The sequence below is a fragment of the Lycium barbarum genome, chromosome 4 (genome assembly GCF_019175385.1).
Source record: "Lycium barbarum isolate Lr01 chromosome 4, ASM1917538v2, whole genome shotgun sequence".
Lineage (NCBI taxonomy): Eukaryota > Viridiplantae > Streptophyta > Magnoliopsida > Solanales > Solanaceae > Lycium > Lycium barbarum.
This window is the reverse complement of record NC_083340.1, coordinates 62245816-62253981: the sequence shown is the minus strand read 5'-3', so window position 1 is coordinate 62253981 and position 8166 is coordinate 62245816.

Sequence of the window (8166 nt, the reverse complement as noted above, 5' to 3'; positions counted from 1 at the left end):
TGGACAATCTATAACAATGTCGGGGTGACATAAGGTCGAGAACCCCCGATTACATTATGGAGCATTCATACATAGTCTGCCTCACCTTGAAGGAATTAGTATATAAGGTGAGTGTATACAACAAGCAACACCAATAGATCATAGTTAATGTCGTTAGCTTTGTAGAAACATTATACCATGAACACTAGGATCTTTAGACTTAAGTTTATCATCTTCATTATTGCGTTCATAGCATGCCTCTTATCTTTATCTCACATGGCTATTCTTGATCATAAACTCTTAGTTTTCCGGAAGGTATGAAGGTCATGGAGAGGTAGGGAACATAATATCATAGAAGTTACATAAGGATGATTAGTTCCGTAAGAATGTCGTATCCTAACTTTAGAACTTATATACTTATATTCATCGTCGGTATCGTCATGCTCGTAGCATATCTCTTTCCTTTATCTTGTGAAGCTCTTCATAATTGCAGACTCATAGTTTTTGGTACGTAGGAAAATCATGAAGAAGGAGGGGACATCATATCATAAGATTCATGCCTTGGAAAGAAAGGACTAGCCTTACATACCTTTGTCGTTTACTAATATGTCGCTTGCTTGTTCTCCTTTAATGCCCACGTTTGTACCTTCAAGAGAAGTCACATTAACATTAGTTAATCGGCTATAAGAACGTGTTGCTATTTCTAAGTAAAATTGGGCAGCATTTACTTTGTTTATACAACTTTTCCCATATTCTATATCAACTCCCAAAGGTTCATAACAACATTCATCATTCATCTACATTTCCCATAACTCACCATTTCCTTTCAATTTCTCCACAATTATGATTATAGCTCACTATCGCTTTTTCTCATATATAATACTTATCCCATGTTCTAAATGTCATTAATAACATAACTATACTCGTAACATACGAAAAATCATGATTCATATTAAGCTACAACTCAAAAATGTCACTATTCATACTTTCATGACCCATTTCCTATATCTTTCTACAATCCAAGTGTCTCCATGTCACGACCCAACCCCGTGGGCCGCGACCAGTGCCCTAGCTGGGCACCTATACGTACCCGATACCCAAATTAGCATATTATCAGAATAATAATATAATAATAACATTAGTGGATGCTACAGAATTTAGCAGAAGAGCAGACTTGGCACACAGAAGCCGATAAGGCTGTCATATAACAAAACATCCCAAACATATGTACAGAACCCACACAGATGTATCCACAGACCTCTACAGAACATATCGCAATCATAAGACGGGATAGGGCCCCGTCATACCCTGAACAAAGTACATATCCAGATAGCAGTGACAGACTGTACCAAAAGATGGGCTCTGTAGAAGAGAGCGCCCCAAAATAGCAGAAATGGGATCCTAAACGTGCAGATCAGCAAACCTGTCGTCCGTACCTGCGCGGCATGAAAACGCAGCCCCCGAAGAAAGGGGTTCAGTACGAAATATGTACTGAATATGTAAAGCGGAATCACAGAAGTCAAATCATAATGATTACAGAAAATGGGTACAAAATCCAGAGTGTCAAATGCATATTTCCAAATCAGATAGAATGTGTACAGAAACATATGTCATATCATATCATATCCGGTCCCTCCCACGGGACTCGGCAGACAGAATGTGGCCACCCTCCCAACGCTGGTGCCACTATACAGAGGAATCAGAAAAAGGGGCGTGGCCCCGTATCATATAATGTCATATCAAAATGGCCATAACAGATCATATCAGAATAGGCGGACATGGCACATCATACTCCACAGACCCATGTACGCGTATACCTGCCCCCTCACATCGGGACGCGGCGAACAATGCAGAGAATTACGCTTGACAACATATCCTGGCCCGGGCTCAGTGTGGGAAACATTGGGACATCCACGAATGGAGTAGTGAGAGACTAATGCAATTTAAAAATATCATAAATGGTTTCAAAGACTCGATGAAGCGTATCAAAGCCAAACAAATCCAATGGAGTCGGACGGAATCAGAACTAATACAATTCGGATATCATAATAATTTACAGGAATATAACCTTCCTGAAGTCATTCCGAGTGTCAAAATAATTTATAAGATTTAATAGAATATTTAAAATAATATTCTTTAAGCGATTAGTAAGGTAATCAAAACATTTCTTTCAAAAATCGCTTAAAAAGTAAGCTTTAGCATATTAGGGGCAAAACCGGAAATAGTGGGCCCGCCTCGGGACAAATAAGGCGGCGGGCTCAAATTATGCCCTCTAAGCTTATGGTATCACCTAAAAAGGTTATACAGACATTCTATGACTTTCCAAGTAATTTGGAGCAAAGTTGCATAATTTCAAGAAATAGCGTATCAAAGATGGTTCAATTCTACTGAAGGAAAAACTGAAATTTTGTCTTGCGGATTCCGAGGGCCAAGAGGTCCTTCGAGGCCCGGATCCGACTCTAACACACTAAGGGCATGCCAAGGGAAGAATTGGGTTTGCTTTACATACCTTTCACGCTCCTTAAGCCTTTCCAAACTCACTTCCCGTTTCGTCGAAAAACTGCAATTGGTCAAGTTTACCAATTGTGAGTTATTAATGCCATTATTACAACTTTAATCATATTTGGCTACCGAAATTTCGGCAGCACTTCCCCTATACATATGGCACCTCGAGAATTCAACTCGGCTAGAAATCATCAACAACAACCCAAACGACGACATTAACATCAACAAAGAACATTAAGAACACAAATATCCTTCAACAAGACATTCTTCTCACAAGTTGACATAACCTTCATTTCAATCCAAACTTTCACTAATATCAATAATTTCACATTCATCAACAATCAAGATCATCACCATATAGTTCTAGATACATTTCATATCGATTGCCTTAAGATATACACTTGATATACATAATATACAATTGTCCGCCAAAGTCTTAACTTATGCAAAACATCAAATCTTTGGCATGCAATTCCATAACAAGTTTCCAACTTCCAAATTCATCAATGATTATCACCATTAACAACCAAACAACTTCATTTCCTTAATGTCGGAAAATCATACTAAAACGACATAAGTTTCTACATTCCAATTCAATACAAACTTATATCATTCTAACTTCATTTCTATGCCAAGCATTACAACAACACTCCAATACACTAAACAAACTTAATCAATTCCACTCCATAGCCAACATACCACACGGCCATATGCTTATTTTTCCATATCAACTAAATTCATCTAACTTTCAATTCCCACATGCATTTCATCACAATCATAACTAGAATATAACATAAATTCAATACAATTTGGCTATACAACATGCATATACACACGGCTACAAGCCATATACCAAACCCACATTGCAAACTTCCATTTCTTCATACAATCAACACATTTCCATATACTACAACACAATCAAAACTTCACAACACAATAAAAAGGTAGAAATTCATACCTTTTCTTCAAGTTTCCTTCACTTGGAGATGTAGTCACTTTGATGATTCTAATGCTCCCCACTCCAATCCAACTATACCAAGTTACAAAGGAACCTTGACTTAGTAGGAAATCAACAAGAAATAAATTTTTGAAGCAAGATTTTTGGTACCTATTTTTTCCTAGCAAACCCGAAACCCTCTTCTTTCTCCTCTTCTATTTTTTTGTTCTTGGTTATCTCCTTTCATACTTATCATAGTCTTCAATTATATAAGTATTGAAGTGCTTGGTCACATGACCAAGCACATGACCCATAAAATGGGCTTGGACCAAGCCAAAGTGGCCGGCCAAGCACCCCATTTTGGGCCTCACTTTGCTTCAATTATTTTTTGAGCCCAATACTTATGGATCACATTTTGTAATTCCCGAAACAAATTTTCCAAATTCCAAAATTACCCTTAACCTTGTCCCACACTTTCATGACTCTATTCTTTCATGCATAACTCCTATGTTCAACAAAATATCAAATTGATCTTATATCTCAAGAATCCAATGTAATTCAAGTCTTTCCAAACGTGTGAAAACACGGGTCATAACACTCAACTTCTCCATACTTTAACATGCAAATACCATCAAACTTACCTTAGATATTGTAGGAAAAAGTCTTGAGTGATGTTACTCTTCTTGCACTAAAACCCTAGTTCACCTCTCTTGAAATTTCTTGACTTGGATGAACTTTGATGTGTTTGTCACACTTAGTTTTGTGGATTTGATGAAGTTGATCATTAATTTTTCATGAGTTCTTGTATATGAAATGTGTGGAAGCTTCTAGAGAGGTCTTGAGTTGTGGAGAATGAAAAATGGAAATGAAATAAATGAACTTGGTCCCTTATAACTTGAAATCTGTTCCGACGTCATTATAATCGACCGTAAAACTGCTCCAGTGACCATCCTCTCTGTGTCAATTTGACGGAACATTGTACGGGTTGTATAATTTTATATGGTCCGTACAATCGACCATGAAATCAACCCTTCAGCAACTTCATTCTGTGGCACTTCTACGGTCCATTATACAGTCCGTATAATCGACCGTATAACCCATCAGTTTACTGAATATTATTTTCGTCACTTCGGTTGATATCCGATCCTTATGGAACCTCCTGAACACTTGTTTATAACCTCAATACCAATCTAAGGGACGTTATCACCCTTCTCTAAGACATCATTATGCCATCATTAACTCGTCGCTCGAAATTCTTACCCGACACGCAACATATCCTTTACTTTCTTTACCAAACTTCTTCCTTTTAGTCAAATGTCTTTGAATCTCGATTAAGATCATCAAATGCTATTTCTTGCTTATCCAAATCACCGTATACCTCGTACTCTTTGCTAACCTATTCACTGTACGCTAACGGGGAATTTTCCAAGGTGTAACATATATATATACACATATGCATGCTGATTAAGTGTGTAAGCCGACAAGGCTGCCATAGATAATTGTACATCAAAAATAAAGGCCGACAAGGCCTCATAACGTCCCACCATAACCGACATAGCTCTAACAGAATACAACTGTATAAAGGACGGGATAAGGCCCCGCCTTACTCATGAATATTTGCAAAATATTGTACCAAAATACTAGACTGCAACTTCGAGACAATGGAATGCACCAACAGCCGTTGAACAGGAGCCCTAAGAATCTGGAATGCCAATCTCTCTATCCAAACCTGCATGGCATGAATACCGCACCCCCAGGCAAAGGGGTGTCAGTACGGAAAATGTACTGAATATGCAAGGCAGCAAGAAGACATAATAAATACGATATGAATCAGAAGGAATATGAGAATCAACCTGAACTGTAACCTGTCACTAAAAGCCATGAGTATGCATGATAATTTTTTGAAAACATATATATCATATATGCATATATACCTTCACCCATTCGCTGCCCCGTCTGGTATCATATCATATTGGCCACTTCGGGCATCATAATCATCGTATACCAGCTGATCAGGTGGTTTGTGTATATAACATCATAGCCCTTCCCCTTCCCCATAAAATCATGATACATAAGTATATATATATGAATGATGCATGACAACTTATAAAACTCATAACTTTCTTCGGACTGACTTTCTAGTCATTTCCTTTCTATCTTGTTAAGAATATCAACATTATTATCATACACCCCTTTCGGGGCTTAGAATCAATCATGAAAACATAAATGAAATATGAAATCTTATACATGCCCCTTCGGGACTTAGGAACTCAAGGAACAATATGTTTTGAAACCCAATCATATGAATGACAATGAGTAGACCACCCTAGACAAACTAAGAGTAGAGTCATTATGGAGCAACGTTCATTTACGCTTCATCTGTCATTGGTCATGCCAAAATGAAAGAGAGGATATCCTTAACATACCTCGTGTTGCCAATATGATCTAACAACGAACTCGTCGTAACTTGTATGTCAATCGTATAACAAACGTGTACATGAATGAACTTAGATGACGCTAGTATATCGCGTATATCAAAAGATAAATCAATTCTAAAATGAATCAGGAAGCATTTCCCCTATTCTTTAATGACCACAACTTAATCAACAAAACCAACAACAACAATCTCATAAAAGCCTCTTTAAACTCAAAACGTCAACTTCCAAAGAAATACACCTAAACATCCCAATATACGCTTCGTATACAATATCTTTATAAACTTTCTTCTTCCAAATTCAAGAACAACAACATCAACCTCCACTTATATTTTAGGAAATCTAGGCACAATGACTCAAGATCATATTCCAAATCAGTCCACAAAACTAACAAGAGCTCTAGCATGTATCCTAACTTATCTTCCACAATTTCTTTATCTAACAAGTTGACTAAATACTAAACTAACTCAAGAACATAGAGAAAAGATATAGTCTTACCTCAATCACACAAGAACAACCTTACTCTTAGGATACTTCACCAAGAACAAAGCTTTAACTTAAACACAAAGTAATCCCGAACCTGCTAAGATTCGGAGGAAACCGATGTTATGATCAAGAAATCAATAGAGAAGTAACCATTATTTAACCTTAAATAGCATTGAAATCCATTCTTGACTGTGAGACCCCTTATGCATAAAGTAGCAACAAAGACTAAAGAAAACCCAATTGTCCTGGTTTCTTGGTTACCAATCACTATTTATTGTTGTATTATTTTTAACTCTTTTGTCGAAAGAGAGTAGAATTAGAGGTCTCCAAGAAAAATAAGAAGCAGTGAAAGAGATATAAATTTGGTAGTCTAGAAACTCATAATACACTCAGATTGAACGATAATTTGGGAAGAGAAATATATTAGACGAGAACAATTGCATAGAACTACATGTTAGAGAGGAATAATGTAACAAATATTCAGATCTGGAACTTAAAGTTCCATTGTACATATATGTGAAATATAGATAGGAAGGTCGGTTGGGATTTATCCCAAAGTCAAGGTCAGCAACTTTCCCTTTTTGTCTACTAAAAATTATCTATACTTTATATAGTATTTTTTAAAGCAAAACAAACCAACCTGATGCTGTTTGGATTTTTATTCAAAAAAAATCAAGATATTTACAGAACAAATTGAAAGAAACTGAAAATAAACTATACTACTCTATCATAGGAAATCAAAAAGGTTTAAGCCTTGTAGGAACAGCCAAGTACAAAAATGAAGGAACTACAAACAAGAACACTCCTTCTTTGGATTGATGTCATTACCAGTCACCTCAAGCTCTCACCAAGTGCTATGGTATCAAATCTCACTGAAAATATTTCAAGAAGAGGTGTTGTAGGAAGTTCCTCATAGTTGATGTCCTTTGCTGTCCAATATCCTTGATCAATCTTACTCATGTGGCCATGCTGAATGTTTGTAACTGGATTAGGTAACTAGAGAAATCCTGTTAGTAGGTTTTCCACAATCAGACCAGGTTGTTTGCCTAAAACTTTACATCATTCAGAAACTAAACCATGTGTCTTCAATTGTTAGCTTGTATACAGAAATCAGTTATGTATGAGTGTTTCAGTCTGGTTCTCTATTTCTGTAAATCTTGCATTTGAAGTTAGTGTCTCATCATCTTATCACTATTGAGAATCTTCTTTGCACCAGCTCTGGCAGTTCCAGCAAATGAATGAAACTAGGCTGTACCTGCAAAATCAAAAACCAAGTTAGCTAAAAAATCTGCAAGTGCATTGCATTCCCTAAGGATGTGAGCAAACTGCACTTTCCCCTTGTTTCCTCCAAAACTTGATCTTACTAACTTCCATACTGATCTTCCGTGGAATCTCCCATTACAAGCAATCATTACAGGCACCAAATCATTTTTAATGCAGAATTCAACACCATCCAATATAGCCACATATTCTCCTGTAATATTTGTTGTATCAGCTATTCTTCTTGCACCAGCATATATTATGTTTTCTACATCATCTCTAATGCAGAAAGCAGCTGAACTCAGTCCTGGATTACCCCTAGAGGCCCCATCTGTATTGCACTTGAACCAGCCAGCATCAAGACACTTCCATTGCACCATCTTATATCCCACTTTAGGCTTGTAATCCTCCAAATATTTCACCATCTGAGGCCAATCATATGGAATATTTCTCAGCCAAGGATATAATGTCTTCACCAATTGTTGCAAATTGCCGTTGATCCAATTTATCACCTTTATTTTATTCATCTTACCCCAATGCATGTATAGTAGTTCTTCCCTTCCA